At 37.9% G+C, this 21,237-nt stretch overlaps 1 long non-coding RNA gene across 1 annotated transcript in view; it reads right to left on the reverse strand.

Annotated features, from left to right (window-relative positions):
- The window catches only part of LOC134660966 (uncharacterized), a 75,381-nt gene extending 54,541 nt beyond the window's left edge, over positions 1–20,840 (reverse strand). Inside the window, exons 1-2 of the long non-coding RNA XR_010097915.1 lie at positions 20,545–20,840; positions 5,871–6,153 (exon numbers count right to left, since the gene is read on the reverse strand). This is a non-coding gene — a long non-coding RNA (uncharacterized LOC134660966). The remainder of the gene's footprint in view (positions 1–5,870; positions 6,154–20,544) is intronic.
- Between the last annotated feature and the right edge of the window lie 397 nt (positions 20,841–21,237).

The following is a 21,237-nucleotide window of genomic DNA, read 5'->3' on the forward strand; positions in this document are numbered from 1 at the left end:
CACCAGTCCATCGCAGCATTTCCATTTCGGTGATGTCTTTTTTGCCGTGAAACGTAGGCACAGAATAAGTAATAGTATTATCATACAGAACGGACACGCACCGCCCCGCCCCGACTCGGATTACCTCGCCCGCGACCGGCCGCGACATGACACATGAATGTGTGCGTAAGTCGCTCTACTGAGATTCCGTCAGGATTCCGTCAGAAACTCAATGACGCGTGTACAGACGTGCCGCGCACACATATAAACGCAAATCATTTTTGATGTATGGCGTGTCCGCCCTGTGACGTAGGTGAACGTCTTTAAAAACCCGTAGGGGGGCTCGGATCAAAAACCGATGTAACGAAAAAGTGTTATGGCGCGGCGGCTTATATCTCCGAAACTATAATACCTTTAAACATAGTTTTGATATATATATATAGAGGAAAGTAGCCATTACTCGGAACAGCATGTGCCGCTGACATAGATGGCGCTGATTCTACGCTAGACGCGTCGTGCATTCGGAGCTAAAATGACCCCCATTTTCAGTGTTTATTTAGTAATGACTCATCAGCCCATTAACCGATTTCGGTAAAATTGGTGTCATTTGATAGATCTTTTTTCATTTTAATCGGAGCTATAACTATTTAAAAATCGTTTAGCACCGAAACGTCATATTATGTTTTGTCGCGATTATCATCGAGTTAGGCCATCACCTACATCAGTAGGTAGGTACTAGCCTTAAAATAAATTAAGTACCTATCACTAAAAAGTAAAAAATAAAATAAAGTAAATAAAAACAACATTCTTTTTACTAAACTCGTGGCGTCTTTATTAACAATTTTTGGCTTCGCCTCAAATTGTTACTCACGCCACTCGCCTTGTTGGACCTCTCTTAAAACGGTTGCATAAAATACGAAGTATTATGTCGGTGTCTCACAGAAGTTTTGTTATTAAAAAACAGTAATATTTCACATCCACTAGTTTATTACTTCGTGGGGTAAGTAAGTACTCGGCGTAGGGCCCGTCCTCGGCGGACCAGAGGGCCTACCGCGAACCACGTTCGACGTGTTGCCTCTTTGTCGCACTTGTAAATTGGTACGTAAGTGTGACAGGGAGGCAACACGTCGAACGTGGTTCGCGGTAGGCCCTCAGCCCTAAGGGCACGCGCCCACGAGCCGCACGCGTCCGTAGTGGTACGCCCTCTCCACGTCCCGCGACCTCTTCACTCCTTGCCGCTCGCTCTTGTGCCGCGGGCATCTGCCCTTTTTCATCATACGGAGGTCTGAAAACATAATCATTTACGATTAAAGTTTGTCTTTGAAAAAAATGTCGCTATTCGCATCGGCTGCAAGCCATATTTCCAACAAAAGGCTTAATGTGACTGTTGTGTGTAAAAAGGTATGTTTTTAAATTCTTGATAAAAATAAAAAATCTTCTGTTTAAGTTTTAAAGATATCACCATCATAGAAAAGACTACACAAAAAAAACGTTGTACAAACAAGTACAGACCTGAGGCTTTAAACCACAAGTTAAACTCTTTAGTAAGACTCTCATTCAAGGCTCTGTTTTCCGGTTATACGTAAGGCAATGCGCTCCGACAACTTTAATTGTATTTCGGTGGAAAAAAGCAAGTTTTAGAAGAAAAGACTTCATTAGTGCGAGTGATAAACCACAAGTAGTGAACGTAGTGATCCCCGCTATATATCGTAAGAACTAACAGTGACAAAGTCATTTAAAAGACAACATCGGGCCGTTTTTTAGGGTTCCGTACCCAAAGGGTAAAAACGGGACCCTATTACTAAGACTCCGCTGTCCGTCCGTCCGTCCGTCTGTCACCAGGCTCTATCTCACGAACCGTGATAGCTAGACAGTTGAAATTTTCACAGATGATGTATTTCTGTTGCCGCTATAACAACAAATACTAAAAACAGAATAAAATAAAGATTTAAGTGGGGCTCCCATACAACAAACGTGATTTTTTACCGAAGTTAAGCAACGTCGGGCGGGGTCAGTACTTGGATGGGTGACCGTTTTTTTGCTTGTTTTGCTCTATTTTTTGTTGATGGTGCGGAACCCTCCGTGAGCGAGTCCGACTCGCACTTGGCCGGTTTTTTACAAGCTTTTATTTAACTTGCAATGTATTTAGTGTATTTACCTATGTAAATATGTACATGTTTGTACGGGTCAAATCATGCAAGTTAAATTTGACTCACATCCTGACTTCAAATGAAGCTGAAAATTTGAATACACTTGTAAGTCAGATCAGCTCGATGGTACCATAATATGGCATTGTCACCCCAATGCCATATTATGGTACCATCGAGCTGATCTGATGATGGAGACAGGAGGTGGCCATAGGAACTCTGTGGTGAAACAACGCAACCTAATTGTGTTAGGGGTTTTTAGAATTGTCTCGATGAGTATTAGTTGTCTGTCGTTAGAAAAGTACAGTCAGTGATTGAAACTTGTAACAAAAATTAAATTTTTGCAAAAAACTTATTTATCTCGTTGTTTAGTAACACTCGTTGTAATTCTGTATTATAGACGCCTAACGGAGCCAACATGTCTTATTGATAATGATAAAGGCTTCCTTTAAACATGTAGATAAATAAAATAAAATAAAGAACTCTGCACTAGGTGGGTCGATCAACTTTTTCTTGTCATCTCGTGTCCAACAAAATGAAAATTTATCTTTCAAATCTATGTGTTTTTAACTGCCTTCAAAAAACAGGAGGTTCTCTGTTTGACTCGTATGTTTGCTGAACCGATTTTGTTTCGATTTTCAGAAAAGTGTTTGTTGGGAAAACAATTGGACCCGGTAGGCTCAGAAAGCCCTTTCGTTTAATACTTACCACACACGATAGGTTTCTAAACAATTTTTTTTATTCCATACAAAAAAAAGATGACGTCATAACTCCTCTCGTTTTTTATTTTATTTGTTGGTGCTTCGGGTCAAATTGGTTCAAATGTCCTAAAGATCTATCGTACCGATTTTCATACCTTTAACACCATTTGCAGCGTTTTTTGGCGAACCGCTATCGCTACCGATTGTATTTTTATGAACCAACAACGGAATTATCGGCGCGGGCCGCAGCGCCTCGCCCAAACACACGTCGCCTGTGCCCGTCTCTGGGTACCAAATAGATACTCACCATGTGGTAAATCTGAAAAAAAAAGAACCTATTACTTGCCAAATTTCAGAGGTGTTCTAGGTCAACATCAAGTACCCTACCCTAGTGCCCTATACATTTTGATTTCCTTGAGAGTGACGAAATATACGTTTTTTGCGGCATAAACGGCTGTGTCTTTTTTCACGTTAGCATAAGTTTTTTTAAATAAAAAAACAACGGGTTGCACTCAGGGAGTGCCGGCAGAAGTGAAATCTCAATGGCTAGTGCAAAATGCACTATGTATAATTGAGGTTAACGCCATCTAGCGTCAGCGTTAATTACTTGAAATACCTAAGCACATCACTGTTAGTACTCGAATTATATTAATACCAGTTAGAGCGAAACTCACTCTAACTGGTATTAATATAACTCGATGACATTACATGTAACAGTTTTTCATGTAATGTCATTGAGTTTTTCTTTATTGATTTAAGTGCCATCTAAATCTTACGGTCACGTGATCGTCTTACGCTGTCTCGAGTTGAACAGTTTTTCCCCACCTCAAAAAGTGCACAGCGCCGCTAAAGAAGTTTTCACTTCTATAAATATGATACGACATTTTTACACAAATTGACTAAGCTCCACGAAAATCAAGAAGGCTTGTGTTGTGGGCACAGACAAGACATCCTCTAGAGCAGTGGTTCCTACCTAACCTTTTCACTCCGGTCATCCCTATGACTAACTAGGGAACCTGATTTTACCCCTCCTCCCAATGGTGATAAAAAATAAAACGTGTATTGTTTTGTTGTATTGTTATATTAGGTTAGCTTATTTACCCCCGTAAAATACCAGTTTTACCCCCAAGGGGGTAATTACCCCCAGGTTAGGAACCACTGCTCTAGAGTCTAGACTGAGCATAGTAACGCTACCCCCTCTGCCACTATATACGGTAGTATTTTTACTCCATCTTCGGGTCAATCCCGTGCTGTGATTGGTCCGTGTCTTTGAACGGACCAATCACGGCACGGGATTCGCTCACCTCGTCCCCCCGCACCCCCATATTTTTGGCAGCATCGGTTTCATGAAATAATTGCTCTAAACTCCGTCTAGAGGATTCCTAGTCTATGGTTGTGGGTATACAGACAACGATAGGTACTTAAATACACAGTCTTCGATCAACACGGGCTTCCGACAGGTCGGAAAGGATAGGCCCAAGCGATATCGTGACATTAAAATCATTCTGCCATTTTTCGCGGGAACGTGCACACAGTCGCACTTCTAACACACTTACATACAAAATCCAATCTGTAATGACGACACAAATACATAGAAAATGACACCCTACACAGACAAATCTTGCACACCTCGATCTGTTTTTGTGTACGGACGAATCACAAGTGTCACAACACGCACACTAACACATTTTCGTCAAAGAATTTTATTGTTTTCTGAGAGATGAGAAGTCGGATTTGTCGCTCGACCGACCCGCAATTTGTACTGGGCGAGCAAAATCGATAAATCCAGCAATTACATGCGACTAAAATATAATCATTGTGTTTAAATGTACCTAATTAAACGTATGACATGTAAAAAAATATTACATGTCAAATGTAACACCTTCTTTTTGTAAATTTGATGTCCCCGACCTCTTTTTACAACAAAAAACCGAGCAATTAGGCTAGATCAGTTGATCTTGTACCTAGGTAGAGGGGAAATAGTGCGAATGCCACATCCCTTCTACACAGTAAACAACCATGACTCAGGAACAAATATCTGTGCTCATCACATACCTAAATAAATGCCCTTACCCGGATTCGAAACCGGGACCATCGGCTTCATAGGCAGGGTCACTATCCACAGTACCCACTAGGCTGTAGGTATATGGTTTTAATTTCAACTCGGTGCCTCCACGCGTTCCCGAGATAAAGGGTCTTGACACATACAGATGGACGGACGGACGGACAACACAGTGATCCGTTCGTGTTCCGTTTTTTTCCTTTTGAGGTATATACGGAACGCTAATAACTAAAAATTATGGCCATTACCATTAGTGGGTATAAATACTCATTCGAGCGTTTTCACATTGTCCGATCTGCATCGTTAGTATATCGTTACCATGAGTTTGCCTCGTAAAAGTTAGCGTTCACGTAACTTACTGTCTAGTGTCTATGCATCTCGCTCGTATCACGATAATCGATATATATGGTCTAAGAGCTAGCCACGGAAAAAGGTATGCAATATTTATAGAGCAACGAAATCCCTCTAGTTAGTGTGCCATACTATCGCCTGGCAGCAGTTCAGCGGTGGGTGTGAGATTGGATGGGCAACAAAGGGGTTGAAAATCAATCGAAGGTGTGCAATTTATAGAGCTCTGTGTTTGGTGTGATATAATAGCTAATTGTGTATTTAATTCAAATATAACAATGCCAGGCGTTTTATTTGGGGGTAAAGTAGTGCCAGGTGATGAAAGTACACAAACCACTTGAGCACCTGCAGGAAGACCATGACCAAATTGCACCTGCCAAACAATTTGATTTACGCATAGTCGTATATGTCTTCTACTTTTTAGGGTTCCGTAGCCAAATGGCAAAAAACGGAACCCTTATGGATTCGTCATGTCTATCTGTCTGTCCGTATGTCACAGCCACTTTTTTCCGAAACTATAAGAACTATACTGTTCAAATTTGGTAAGTAGATGTATTCTGTGAACCGCATTAAGATTTTCACACAAAAATAGAAAAAAAAAATTTGGGGGTTCCCCATACTTAGAACTGAAACTAAAAATTTTTTTTTTCATCAGACCCATACGTGTGGGGTATCTATGGATAGGTCTTCAAAAATGATATTGAGGTTTCTAATATCATTTTTTTCTAAACTGAATAGTTTGCGCGAGAGACACTTCCAAAGTGGTAAAATGTGTGTGGCCCCCCCTGTAACTTCTAAAATAAGAGAATGATAAAACTAAAAAAAAATATATGATGTACATTACCATGTAAACTTCCACCGAAAATTGGTTTGAACGAGATCTAGTAAGTAGTTTTTTTAATACGTCATAAATCCCCTAAATACGGAACCCTTCATGAGCGAGTCCGACTCGCACTTGGCGCTTTTCTTAACACTTACCTAGGCGTAATCGAACAGAGTACTACTATTATTTATTCTGTGACAGAGTACAAAAAGTAGCAGACATATACGTAAAGCAATTGTGAGTCAGGTGCAGGGTCACCTAGCAGGCGTGGCTCACTCCGCAATTTCGTCGCTTTGCTACAGCTAGCTAAAAGTACATCCGTTCCACCCCAATTTTGGGGAAAGCCATAAGCCGCGCGTGGCGCTGTCGCCACCTAGCGGCCATATCTGTGCTGATCGTAAGAGAAGCGTTTTGTTAGAGAGTGAGTCTTCTGTATCTAGTACTATTATTTATTCTGTGCCACTAGGCCAGACCGGTCGTTTATGCAAGGAAACAGATTTTAGCGCTTTGGAAAATTCTTCTTCTATGAGGGTTGAGACCTTTGCACCTCTGTGGTACCATAGGACAACAATATGGGGGTTTAGAGGGTTAAACGTTTAAAACCTTTGTGACAGAACTTATGATTATGACCTGACTAAGTATAAACCCCTCTTTTTGCGTCGGGGGTTAAAATGAACTAATCCATAAATAAAACGCTCGAGCCTCCGTAATAGAAGCCACGCTCGTGTACACACACACCGTGGAGTATCCAGGTGACAGGGTAGTCGCCGTCACCCGACACGTCGAAGTAGTTGATGTTCCTGCGGTGCGGTTTAGGCTGGTGCCAGAAGAAGACTTTATGCCCCCAGTTGGGCCAGCGCGGCTGCGATATCATGATCGTGCCGTTGGCCCTGCTCCACACAACGGTGTACTCGTTCCAGAATACATCGCGACCGTCGATTCCTCTGCCATCATTATAAGGATAGTAAGTGTCCGTCCCGTCCTGCACCAACGTGGTGTAGCCTATCCAGTTGGTGAAGGTCACCTGGAACACGACCGAACGAGTCAACTTTAATGTTTACCATCCTGTTACGTACCTACATGAGAATAAATCCCTTAGTTTTCTAATGTTTTTTACTTTTTTTGTAGCTTTCATATTAACGGCTTTAGGCAATTAAGTTTTTCAAAAAGAGCCTAAAATTAAACATAAACCGGCGCTGTGTGAACCTAGAAATATTTGTTACTACAGTTTATTTATTCACGTTTACATTTTATTCGTTTCTGGCCTTATTTTGGCCAATTATAAAGGAAAATAATAATAATTAAAACCAAAATGTCGTAATCGCCTATTACCGTTGTAATTGAGCACGAGCTGTTACCCAAATACCGCGGATGAGGGTTACTATTTACGAGGGTGGATAACTCGTTACATTATTAGTCCCATAATTATGATAAGTATCTATATCTATCTATCTATCTAATACCTTTAAACGAGCAATTCTTGTTTATTTATTTATTTATATATACAGTGTGTAAGTCCAATACGGGCAATAAATTAAACCAGATATAGAATTTACACGTCTAATCATTAATTAAGAAGTTTTTTTAAGTTACACTTAATTATGACCCCGTAATTATTTTTTTTCCGATGTACCGAGCAGCAATGTACTGCAAACATTAAGAAACATAAGATGACATGACATTACGAGATACGAGCTTTTTATTGTAACTGCCAACAAGCGTTCACAGTTACTTTAAAAAGCTCGTATCCCGTTACTTGTGTAGTGTATTACATTGCGGGCCGAATTATTTTGTATGGTTAAAAAATTCATTGTATTTCTAAGTAAAATCTATCTCAATATACTTCTTAGGTCCTGTGCTAACCACCGTTTAAATTTTCGCACACTGTATATATATATATATATATATATATATATATATATATATATATATATATATATATATTTCGGGGATCTCGGAAACGGCTCTAACGATTTCGATGAAATTTGGTATATATGGGTTTTCGGGGGCGAAAATTCGATCTAGGTCTTATCTCTGGGAAAACGCGCATTTCCGAGTTATTATATGTTTTCCGAGCGAAGCTCGGTCACCCAAATATTATAATTTATTTGACAATAATCAATAAAAAATGTATATATTCATAAAAATGTAAAAAATAATAATTAGTTTTAAAAATAGGCTCAATTATGTATTATGACTATAGGTATTATTGTAAAATTGTAAATGAATATTTGTAAATTGTAAATAGGCATGATTGATTTAGATAATATTGTAACATTCAGACACAGTTGTATTATTGTTTATGAATAAATGAAATGAAATTCAATCCGCTTATCATATCATGAGATGTAGATAGTTGGGTGGATCAACTATTTCTTGTTGTTATTCTGTCCGGTCAGCCAAGAGACAATATTAGCATAGTTTGTTAGAAGACATTGTACCTACACCACGTTCTTCTTACACGCTTGGTAAAGTTAAATAGTGCAACCAAAAATAAAATGCAAGTGTGTGCGTAAATTATCTATGCGAGATCAAAAATAGCGATGTCATGCATGTTACACATATTAACAGTGTATCGGTGTTTGATTGCTTTATCGACTACTTTTTCAAATGTGTTTTTTTATTATAAACTGAAATAGATACCATACACTATTTCGATGATATTTGCTATATGGGGGTGTCCGGGGGCGAATAAGTTGGGTGTATATGTGTTTCCTTGTGTTGGCATGGCGGCAAACCCGTGGAAAGGCGGCTAAAATTTATCTAGAGTTAGATCAAGAAAAGTCTGCAATGATTTTGATAGCACACGCAGTGCAAGTGTTATTTTATTTTTAGCGTCAAAATTCTACGACGTTGTGACGTATAAATAACACTTGCACTGCGTGTGCTATCAAAATATTCAGTCACTTATAGGCCAGTTAAATTAAGGGTTTCACCTCGAAATTGAAACTTCGTCAAAAGATATATTATTAAAACAAGAAAACTAATTTCAGCGTTTTTGAAAATTCATCCCCTAAGGTGGTGAAAAGGGGTTGAAAGATTGTATACAGATCGAATTTTTTTTTTGAGTGCGGAACTTGTAACTTTGTATATGGGCATATTATTAAAATACAAGAAAAGTAATTTCAGCTTTTTTAAATATTCATCCCCTAACAGGGTTAAAAAGGGGTTGAAAGATGGAATCCATTTCCAATTGTGTAAAAACATCCCGGGGCAAAGTTGGATTGTACTTGTATTGTCCTACTTGGCGATTGGGTGCTCATAGTTGCACTGTTTGCAGGAACTCGGACAAGCCGACTTTTCTTAGATATGTCAGGACTCTTCATATTAAAAACACTGAACGCTTTGCTTTTAATTCGGTTAGACTTGTTTTTTTTTTCCTTATACTCGAATGGACAGTGTTGAAGTGTCGGATGATATTGATACTACTCTGAAAATAGGTTGTCATGAAGTTCCCTGCGCAGATGCGTGCAATTCCACTTTCAAACAAAATAAGAATTTTACACTTTTAACTTTCAACATTCCTGCGAATGTACCTATTAATAAAAATATTGACTTATTTCTCTTAAACTTACTCCGTACCCAAGTTGAGTTTGATGTGTTGGTCTTGACAGAGTGTAGGTTACAGGACTCCGTAACGGTAGATCAAATACCAGGATATTCTTCCTACTGCACCAAAAATAATATAAATCAAAATGGCGGGGTGGTGGTATATGTAAGAGATCACTGGAATGCTAACGTATCAGAACCCCGTTTCAACGAAGCATGCTGCCTCATGGTAGATATTCCGAATCAGGTCACAATTCTTGGCTGTTACAGATCCCCATCTTTCAATAACACCACAAACTTTCTCTATGACCTTGATAACACACTGAACATACTTGGTCACGCAAAACAATTAATCATAGCAGGTGACATTAACATAGACATCCTTGCTAACGCACATCGAGCCAATGTCTCGGAGTACCTAATGTACCTATCACTTCTTGCTGAACATGGACTTGCACCAGCAATCACCCTACCTACCCGGGAGGGGGCCTGTCTGGACCACATCTTTATTAGAACTAATCGCCTGGTGACGGGCTTGGTGTGCGACCTCAATGTGACGGATCACAAGGCCTCCGCCATTTAGATCGCTCACCACTCTCTGTTTTATCCAAAGCGTAATAGAACCAAAACTACCATTGATTTCGAGGGCGTCGCTTTACAATTGTCTTCAACCAACTGGTATGAAATCCCGGTCGAATCTGATGTAAACACTGCAACTGACGCCTTCATAACTATAATTAGGAGCTCGATAGCTACAAATTCGAAACAAAGCCAGAGCCAAGTTCAATATTAAGAATACCTATGTGTCGTTGTTGACTCGCCGACAAAAGAATTGAGATCTATATGGGCGCCAAGTTCTGTGCTGTGTAGAAAATCCTGATATTATAAAGGATTTGTCTCATGCCCATATCTTTGCTTAGCACCTTCTCAAAAATTTTAGAAAAGCTTGTTAACAAACGATTGGTAAAATATTTAGATAACTTTGATCTCTTATCTGAGCGACAATTCGGGTTTAGAAGGAACCGTTCCACGGAAGATGCCACTTTAGTTCTTACAAACCTCATATCGTCGTATTTGGACAAAAATTTAAAATGTATTGGGGTCTTTTTAGACCTACCTAAAGCCTTCGATACGGTGTCCTTTCCGATTCTGCTTCGGAAACTACATAATAAAGGCATTCGGGGTGTGCCACTGGCCTGGTTCACAAGTTACCTGTCTGGGAGAAGGCAGTTCGTTAAGGTGGGTTCTTTTAATAGCGACTATGAGCGCATCGGGTTCGGGGTTCCTCAAGGTAGCATTCTCGGCCCGACACTATTTACAATCTATATTAAGTATATTCTTAATCTTAATATCCCAAATTCTGAGATTATATGTTACGCGGACGACACCGTCATACTGTTTAACGATACTAACTGGGAGACTTTAATTGCTGTCACTAAAAGAGGTGTGCAAATGGCAGCGCGCTGGTTTCGCGCCAATCTTCTGACCATTAACAGTGATAAAACGAAATTCTTATGTTTTCATAAAACTGCCTTGACAAAACCATCTTTCGATCCCACGATAAAAATCCACTCGTGTACTGATTTCCCAGATAATCTCTGTAACTGTAATTGTGATAGAATCCAGCGCGCTGACATTATAAAATACCTTGGCGTTATTGTAGATGAAAACTTAAATTTTAAACATCACATTCACAAACTCTCTTGTAGAATTAGAAAGTCTATTTATATATTTAAGAAACTCCGTCTTGCTGCAGATGAATCTTTACGAAAACTGGTCTATGTCGCACTGTGCCAATCTGTAATCTGTTATTGCATTGGGGTGTGGGGCAGTGCAGCAAAGACTACCATGCTAGAAATTGAAAGAGCGCAACGTTTGGTGCTGAAAGTAATGTTCAAAAAACCTTTCCGTTTTGGGGTCATCCATTAATTACGTCACACGTTTAGGGGGAGGGAGGGGGTCAAGAAAATGTGACATATTGTGACATGGGGGAGGGGGGAGTCACAAATATTGTGATGTCACTTTAACTTCATCAGTAACCGAAAATTAATTTATATTTTTTTATTCGCTGTACAGTTAAATAATGAGATTTTGGGTGTAACTTTCGTTGTGTTATAAAATTATTAAAAATATTTTTTTATTAAAAAAATAATGCCGAGTTAATATTGTCGATTTCGTTGAAAACAAAATTTCCTAAAATGTGACGTCACACCAGGAGGGGAGTGGTTTGCAAAATGTGACCAAGTGTGACAAGGAGGGGGGGAGGGGTTAAAAAGCCTAGAAATTCATGTGACGTAATGACGTAATGGATGATCCCTTTCCAATTGCTGATATCTTTGCTCAAGCTAAAGTTCTGTCCGTTCGTCAACTTTTTATACAAAAAAAAACTTGCAAACACATAAATCGTCTAAATTATTAAAGGACTATAATAAGTTATCACAACAACGCGTGTTCAATTTACCCATTCCAAGAGTAAATTCAGCATTTGGCAAACGTTTTGGTGATTGCATCAGAGCGTCTACATACAATGCAATAAACAAACTATGTAACCTCAGGGATTGCACTCAAATGGAAGCGAAAAAACTACTTTTCATACTGCTGCACTCACAAAATTATGCCGAGACAGAAGCCATATTTGACGGGATTTAGTTTCAATATTGTGTCTAGGGTTTACTAGTCGTAAGTAGTTTCTTACTAAATGTTAGACTAAATGTAACAGCTTCGATATTTAATTGTAATTTGGTTCCCCGCGATACAGGCACTGCCTAGTGCGGAGACTCCTGGTATATCTGTAACCTTTTGCTGAAGTAAATGATCTTTATTCTTAATATTTATTCTTTTTTCTTTAATTATTTGAAACTTCTTATAAAGGCGTAACATAAGATAACAAAATAACATTAATTGAACGCTATTAAAAATTCAACCCCTAAGGGGGTTAAGAAGGGGATGAAAGTTTGTCTTGGGGTTCAAATTTTATTGTAAGCTAGGAACTTGAAACTTCGTAAAAAGGTATTTTATTAAAAGAGAAGGAAACTAATTTCAGCGTTATTGAAAATTCATCTCTCAGGGTGGTGAAAAAGGGGTTGAAAGTTTGTATGGGGATCAAACATTTTTGTGAGTGCGGGGCTTGAATCTTTGAATATCAGAATACAAGAAAAGTAATTTCAGCGTTTTTAAAACTTCATCCTTTAAAAGGGTTAAAAAGGGGTTGAAAGTTTGTATGGGATTGAAATTTTATTTTAAGCTAGGAACTTGAAATGAAACTTCGTAAAAAGGTATTATATTAAAAGAGGAGAAATCTAATCTCAAGCTCATGTCTGTCTGTCTATCTGTCTGTCCGTCCGTATGTCACAGCCACTTTGAAACTATTATAACTGTAACTGTACTGTTGAAACTTGGTAAGTAGATCTATTCTGTGAACTGAATTAAGATTTTCACACAAAAATAGAAAAAAAACAATGGGTTGCACTCCGGGAGTGCCGACAGAAGTGAAAACTCAAAGAGTAGTCCAAAATGTCTGCAGCACTAATAGCACTATGTATAATTCTATTGAAAAACTTTAGTTCCGAAATTGCTGGTCAGTGAGCTTGTTTAAAATTCGAAATTCAAATTTGTAGCGTTATTTTTTTTAAATTCGAATAGAAATTGTAAAATTACCTTGCAGACCTCGCATCTAAATATTTGGTCATGATATTTTGAGTTTCACCAGTACTAGAGTTCACTTTTATTAGCGATTTCATCAAGATGTAGCTTTATTGAATTATTATAAAGTTAGAATTTAACTGTGAGATCCTCGTATTTCAGCCCGTACATGATTAGAACCTTTTTCGTGTAATGTCATTGAGTTTTTCTTTATTGATTTAAATGCCATCTAAACGAATGGCCATCTAAATCTTACGGTCATTTTTGGGTTCCCCACACTTAGAACTGAAAGTCAAAATATTTTTTTTCACAAACCCCTACGTGTGGGTTATCTATGGGATAGGTCTTCAAAAATGATATTGAGGTTTCTAATATAATTTTTTTCTAAACTGAATAGTTTGCGCGAGAGACACTTCCAAATCGGTAAAATGTGTGTTTTTAATAGGCCATATCTTTGTTTGTAAAGATGTAATTAGCATGTGTGATACCATTTTAGAATCAGTATTAGATAAACTATTTTTTTAAAAGTTGCCCATTCTGTTCTCCATACATTTTTTTTTTCACCACAAACGATTAAACTTATTTACATTTTTTAAGAATAAATTGATTGGAAAATTTTGTGTGGCCACCATAAAGCTCTAACACACGTCCATAAAAATCAATATTGAGCAAAAATCTATAAATAGTTTATCTAATACTAATTCTAAAATGGCTAAAACACGCTATTTACATTTTTGCAAATAAAGATATGGCTGAGATGGGGATTGAAGTTAGATTGCCTACTTAGATAATTAATTGATTAGAATATAATACAATACAAATACTCTTTATTGCACACCTCAAAAAAGAAAACAATACAAAAAGAAAACACAAGCAGAGGTAAACAACAGACGGTAGAATACTTGATTTGTTTAGAAATAACATGTGTCCGTGATGTCGCTATTGCTCTCAAAGCTTATCTTTAGAATAATGGCGTTGTACTCTTTATTAAAAAAAGGAACCGCCAAAAGGAGCCGTCTATCTGCTGCCGAATGATTGGTAGTGGTAAAGTTAAACAAAGGCCACACCATTGACCTAAACTAGTCTAAAGATTAGCTTTTATGGATGTACTATTTTATCATAACGCGCCGCCATCGGACGCTCCGTACGTACAGTCTTACGCCTCGGCCACGACATTGAGCGACTTGCGACGGCGGCAGCGACAACCATAGGTGGAAACGAAAGGTCCGATCGCTGTGTCTCGCTCCAACCTATGGTTATCGCTGCCGCCGTCGCAAGTCGCTCAATGTCGTGGCCAAGCCGGTATGCGGAGCTCGCGGCCTTCGGCCTCGTCCACAGTTCACCATTGGTCCATTCCAAGCTCTGCTTTCTTGCAGCTCGACCTTTGGCCTCATTCGTAAGCGCCAATCGGACGCTCCGCGCCTCCGGGTAGCAGACGAATCCACTGCTCTAACAGCCTACCATGGTTATGTCGCATCTGTTCTTCGATACGGTATTATAGTTTGGGGAAACTCTACAGATGTCGATCAGGTGTTTCTAACGCAAAAAAAATGTATAAGTACGTGCTATTCGAGGTGTCGGGTCATTAGCGTCTTGTAGACCTCTTTTTAAAAAGTTTAATTAATGGATGAACCCTTACGTACATATATTGACTATTAATTTCAGAGCGAATGTTCTCCATTTCTTCCTCGTACACTTCCGGAAAAAAATGTTGCCGTATGTAACTTCCAGTTCGATTCGATTTATTCGATTAGAATAATTTCCTGTGATACAATTTTGAATAAATGTTCGAAAATTGGGGTTGTCTAATTGGTACCAGTTAATCATAAACTTCGTTAGGTCCATATGAAATAGTTTTTTCTCTTCCTGATTATTCTTATGCTTGTCTGTGTTAATGTGACATGTGATTTTATGTTTTTTTGGGACGATGTTTACTTACTTCGCATTTGGTGCAAAATAATGTTGAACCACGAAATTGGATTTCTGGTAAATCTATATATTGTAAACTACACAATTAATGTGATTTGTGAATTACCACATAGCTCTGCATTGGTTTAGACGGCCAGTTGTCGTATAAGCGGATGATGGCGTATCCGTTAGTCAGGAACGACATACGCCCCCAGCGCTGCTTGATGGCGAACGGTATCTCCCCAAACTCGTTATTCCTGCCTGACGACATAACAACTGCAACAGAAAGCGTGCTGCTGTGATCACCTGCTGGGGTAGCCCCTTTGGCTACCTTACGAATGCATTAGATCAACTTCATGCTACATAGCATATCGACGACGAAAAACAAACACGTAGTAACCCACAAAAACCAAATTGTTTACCAGAAACGAAATACCTTTTGATTTTTGAAAATAAAAAACGTAACTAACGTGTTATTAACATAGTTTAGTCCTACTCAAAATAGGATAGAATATTCAAAAAATTTAGGACTAGTCACAGACAGTCAATACTAGTCATGGTAGTCATTTATTCATAGAACAATATAACATAGCCACAGAATAAGTAATAGTATTATCATATAGAACGGACACGCCCTTTTCCATGTATCTGTTTTGTTTTTATTTTAATATTATTATTATAGTTTTTTTATGTAATTCGACATTAAGAGACCTTATACATCTCTAAGTAATTGTATTACGTTAGTTTGATTTGGTAGTTGTAGTTGTATTTAATAATTGTTGATGTATAATTATTATTATTTTGCTTGTATGTAAATTCAATGTTGACGTGTAAAAGTGCCCTTGTGGCCTATTTGCTGAATAAATGTTGAAGTTGAAGTTGAAGTTGAAGTGCCCCCGCCAAGACGAGCAAAGCGAAGCGCAAGGGCACTACCTACCTTTTTTCGAAGTGCTTCGTCGTTTTTTTGAACCCTCATAACTTGGGTTTGGATTATACCAGATAAACAAAATTCTCGGGATATGATGTCAATAGTGGACTTATTAAACATAAAAAAATTCAATTGCATAGCTCTTATACTTAAGATTTTATTCATATCTAAAAAACCCCGATTTCGTCACTGACTCACTCACTGTTGATCATCAAAACCTCTAGGGTACTTCCTGAAGTCCTAGGAAGCTGAAATTTGGTATGTAAGATAGTATTAGTACACAAACAACAAAAAAATTCAAAAATTTGAAATTTTTGCCCCTAAGGGGGGGAAAAGGGGGTGGAATTTTGTATGGGAAATCAATAACCGCCGAACCGATTTAGTTGAAATTTGGTATGTAGATAGTTTTTGTAATGGGGAATGGCATAGAATAGTTTTCAACCCCAAAATCACCCCGTAAGGGCGAAAAGGGGGTGGAAAAGGGCGTTAGGAGAAAAAGAGGGTTGAAGTTTGTATGGGGAATCAGTAAAAAGCAGATTGTATAAAAGATGCCCCGAGGTACGTATTTAAGGATTTTTAATAGTAGGTCCTTAAATCACACGCGCAACCCTTTATATAGGGGATGGAAGTAACTTACAAAAAGTAGTGAAATCCCACCAAAAACATTTTCATGTAAAATGTTGCCAAGACGAAACCATAAGGCTCGCACTGACAAAAAGTTATCAGATCTCTTGTAGAGCCAAGCTTCTAACTCTACAAGCCCTAACTTCACAAACTCTACACCTTAGTCAAAATATGTGGCTTGGCCGTTTCGTTACTCCAAGAACTATTGTATTATAAAAAATAATGAATAGTGAATACATTTTTCACCTTAGGTACAACATTTTACATGAAAATGTTTTTGGTGGGATAGGTGTATTTTGTGAAGCGCTGGTGGCCTAGCAGTAAGAGCGTGCAACTTGCAATCCGGAGGTCGCAGGTTCGAACCCCGGCTCGTACCAATGAGTTTTTGGGAAATATAATTTAATATTTACCAGTCGCTTTTCGGTGAAGGAAAACATCGTGAGGAAACCGGACTAATCCCAATACGGGCCTAGTTTACCCTCTGGGTTGAAAGGTCAGGTGGCAGTCGCTTTCGTAAAAACTAGTGCCCACGCCAATTACTGGGATTAGTTGCCAAGCGGACCCCAGGCTCCCACGAGCCGTGACAAAATGCCGGGACAACGCGAGGAAGATGATGAGGTGTATTTTGTAAGCCGCTACTGGATTATGTACTCAAAATTGTAAGAAATGTATTTTTAAGAGGGGCACTCCATACATGTGATACATGTAACTAATCGTCACAAAAAAAAGAATTCAGAAACCACCAACGTGTTGCACGTCATTAAATGGGTCTTTAAAAATAACTGGAATGTTTCTAAGAATTTTTTTGGATAACTTGAATATTTTTGGAAAAAAAACCGTTTCAAAAGGCCAAAATAATGTTTATCTCTCTATAACTTTCGAACCAAAGTTCAGATAAAATATAAAAACATATCGGGAGATTAGCCGTATAATAGAGTACAAAAAACTATATTTTGAACATCATCGGTTGAGCCATTTTTGAGTTTCCTTTAAAAAAAACCTTAATAAAAGGTCGTAAGTTCCGCGCAAACATGCACTTTTGCATGACATGCAGTTATCTAGAACATCGATAGTATTTAAGTACCATATTTTTTAAGTAAATAATATTATTATTTAAAATAAAATTGTTAACTATGCATTATCACAATTTGCCTCTCACTGATAATTACCTTTTTTCCAAAGTTAAGCGTCCTATATGCTTTTTATTTTATAGATATTGTTAACACACGTTAGCATTCTTCAATAAAAGATAATTTTGTTCTTAAATCTCACTTTTGTAATATTTTATAAGCAATCGTTTTTACCCACCTAAATGAGTAAATACGGGTATTTATCGGATGCTTTGAGTAAATACCGAGTAAATACTCAGTATTTACACACCCCTACCCATCTCTACACTTGCACTGCGTGTGCTATCAAAATCGTAGCAGACTTTTTCTTGATCTAACTCTAGATACATTTTAGCCGCTTTTCCACGGGTTTGCCGCCATGCCAACACAAGGAAACACATATACACCCAACTTATTCGCCCCCGAACACCCCCATATAGCAAATATCATCGAAATCGTGTATGGTATCTATTTCAGTTTATAATAAAAAAACACATTTGAAAAAGTAGTCGATAAAGCAATCAAACACCGATAAACTGTTAATATGTTGTAACATGCATGACATCGCTATTTTTGATCTCGCATAGATAATTTATGCACACACTTGCATTTCATTTTTGGTCGCACTATTATAGTTTGACAATTTGTTCTTTTAGATTAGGTACATTTTATTTCTATGATACAGAGGGCCTACCGCCAGGGTTGGGCAAAATACTGGCTTCCACGTATTTGAAATACAAATTACAAAATACATTTTTAAATGTATTTGAAATACAAAATACAAACTACTTTGGTGACGGGTATTTGAAATACAAAATACAAATTACAGTGTTTAAAATAATGTATTTCAATTACAAAATATACCTTAATTTTTTTTTTGTTTAGCATTTAGTTTTAACGTTAACGAATATCCTTTCATATAAACTTATAGGGTCATTGCGCTAGTTTTCGTCCAGCTCTAGTTTACGTCCACTTGACGAGATTTGAATATATACCTACATTCCTGCACAAATTTGGACTGATTTCAATCCTTATGTCTAAGGCGTCTAAGCAATATATCTGTCTACATATAACAATGATATTTCGCAAAAAGGAAGCGCTGGTGGCCTAGCGGTAAGAGCGTGCGACTTGCAATCCGGAGGTCGCGAGTTCGAACCCCGGCTCGAACCAATGAGTTTTTCGGAACTATGTACGAAATATCATTTGATATTTACCAGTCGCTTTTCGGTGAAGGAAAACATCGTGAGGAAACCGGACTAATTCCAATTACGGCCCTAGTTTACCCTCTGGGTTGGAAGGTCAGATGGCAGTCGCTATCGTAAAAACTAGTGCCAACGCCAATTACTGGGATTAGTTTCCAAGCGGACCCCAGGCTCCCATGAGCCGTGGCAAAATGCCGGGACAACGTGAGGAAGATGAAGATTTCGCAAAAAGTAGTAAATTAAAAATGAAATATATATTTCATAATCCGTCAAGTCGTCGAAAACTAGTGCATGGACGGCAACTACTGCAATGACCCTATCCCCTAGATTTAAACGAAAAGTTCCACGCAGAAGTTGACCTAATATAGATCCAGTATCCAGCCAATGAAAATTGTATCTCGGCTGGATCGGAGGTTCGCGGTCGGCTCACAGCTTGTGCGAGAGATTAGACATTTTAGGATTATAGAATTTAATAAAATGTATTTATAGAAATGTATTTTGAAGCTTGAAGTATTTGAAATACAAAATACTAAATACATGTGAGTGCAGTATTTGAAATACCAAATACAAAATACTTTTGAGGTAGTATTTGAAATACAAATACAAAATACTAATTTGTATTTCGAATACGTATTTCAAATACATGTAATTGAAATACTGCCCAACCCTGCCTACCGCGAACCACGTTCGACGTGTTGCCTCCCTGTCACACTTACGTATGAATTTACAAGTGCGGCAGAGAGGCAACACATAGAACGTGGTTCGCGGTAGGCCCTCAGAGACGTGCCGTTCACACATATAAACGCAAATGATTTTCGATGTATTGCGTGTAGCGCTGGCGGTATACCGAGAAATTCAGTAAAATGCTGCAAGTGATGTTAAAGGTATGAAAATCGGTACGATTGATCTTTAGAACATTTGAAACAATTTGACCCGAAGCACCAACAAATACGTAAAATTGAAAAATTAAAAAAAAAAATACTAAATGTATATATTTTCAAGATTGCTTTATTAGGATTAGATAAGATATGAGGATATTAGGTATAATTTGAGGTATATTTTACAAAAAAATATTGAACGGTATTGTATCTGGAGAAACCCAAACTTGGTGTGTTTTTATTATTTATTTATTTAAAATTATTTTTAAATAAATAAATAACTAAAATAACTAAAATGTAGCAATGTGATATATTTTTGGAATGGGCTCAAAAAGACCTTTCGTTTTATACCACACACGATAGCTTTGTAAACAATTATTTTTACAAAAAAAGATGACGTCATACATAACTCCTCTCGTTTTTAGGGTTCCGTAGCCAAATGGCAAAAAACGGAACCCTTATAGATTCATCATGTCTGTCTGTCTGTCCGTCCGTATGTCACAGTCACTTTTCTCCGAAACTATAAGAACTATACTGTTGAAACTTGGTAAGTAGATGTATTCTGTGAACCGCATTAAGATTTTCACACAAAAATAAAAAAATAATAATAAATGTTTGGGGTTCCCCATACTTAGAACTGAAACTCAAAATTTTTATTTTCATCAAACCCATACGTGTGGGGTATCTATGGATAGGTCTTCGAAAATGATATTAAGGTTTCTAATATCATTATTTTCTAAACTGAATATTTTGCGCGAGAGACACTTCCAAAGTGGTAAAATGTGTGTCCCCCCCCCCTGTAACTTCTAAAATAACAGAATGATAAAACTAAAAAAAAAATATGATGTACATTACCATGTAAACTTCCACCGAAAATTGGTTTGAAAGAGATCTAGTAAGTAGTTTTTTTTAATACGTCATAAATCGCCTAAATACAGAACCCTTCATGGGCGAGTCCGACTCGCACTTGGCCGCTTTTTTTTATTTGTTGGTGCTTCGGGTGAAATTGTTTCAAATGTCGTAAAGTTTAATCGTACCAATTTTCAGACCTTTAACACCACTTGCAGCGTTTTTTGGCGAACCGCTATCGCTAGTGTCCGCCCTATGACATAGCGTTTGATTGAATTTTACATTATATCGCAATTACAATTGTATAAATATCAATTAAAACTTAGAGTAGGTAGGGTAACGGCACCAGTGGCCAGCCAGGTACCAGTGGTCAGCCTTTTGAGTCGTTTATTGGTCATAAATATCTGGTATATTCGTTTAAACAAATCGCGAGTACTCAAATAGAAGCTTTGATTCCTTATTGGTTAATACGTCACACGACAGGTGCG

This window comes from Cydia amplana, chromosome Z (assembly GCF_948474715.1).
Source record: "Cydia amplana chromosome Z, ilCydAmpl1.1, whole genome shotgun sequence".
NCBI lineage: Eukaryota > Metazoa > Arthropoda > Insecta > Lepidoptera > Tortricidae > Cydia > Cydia amplana.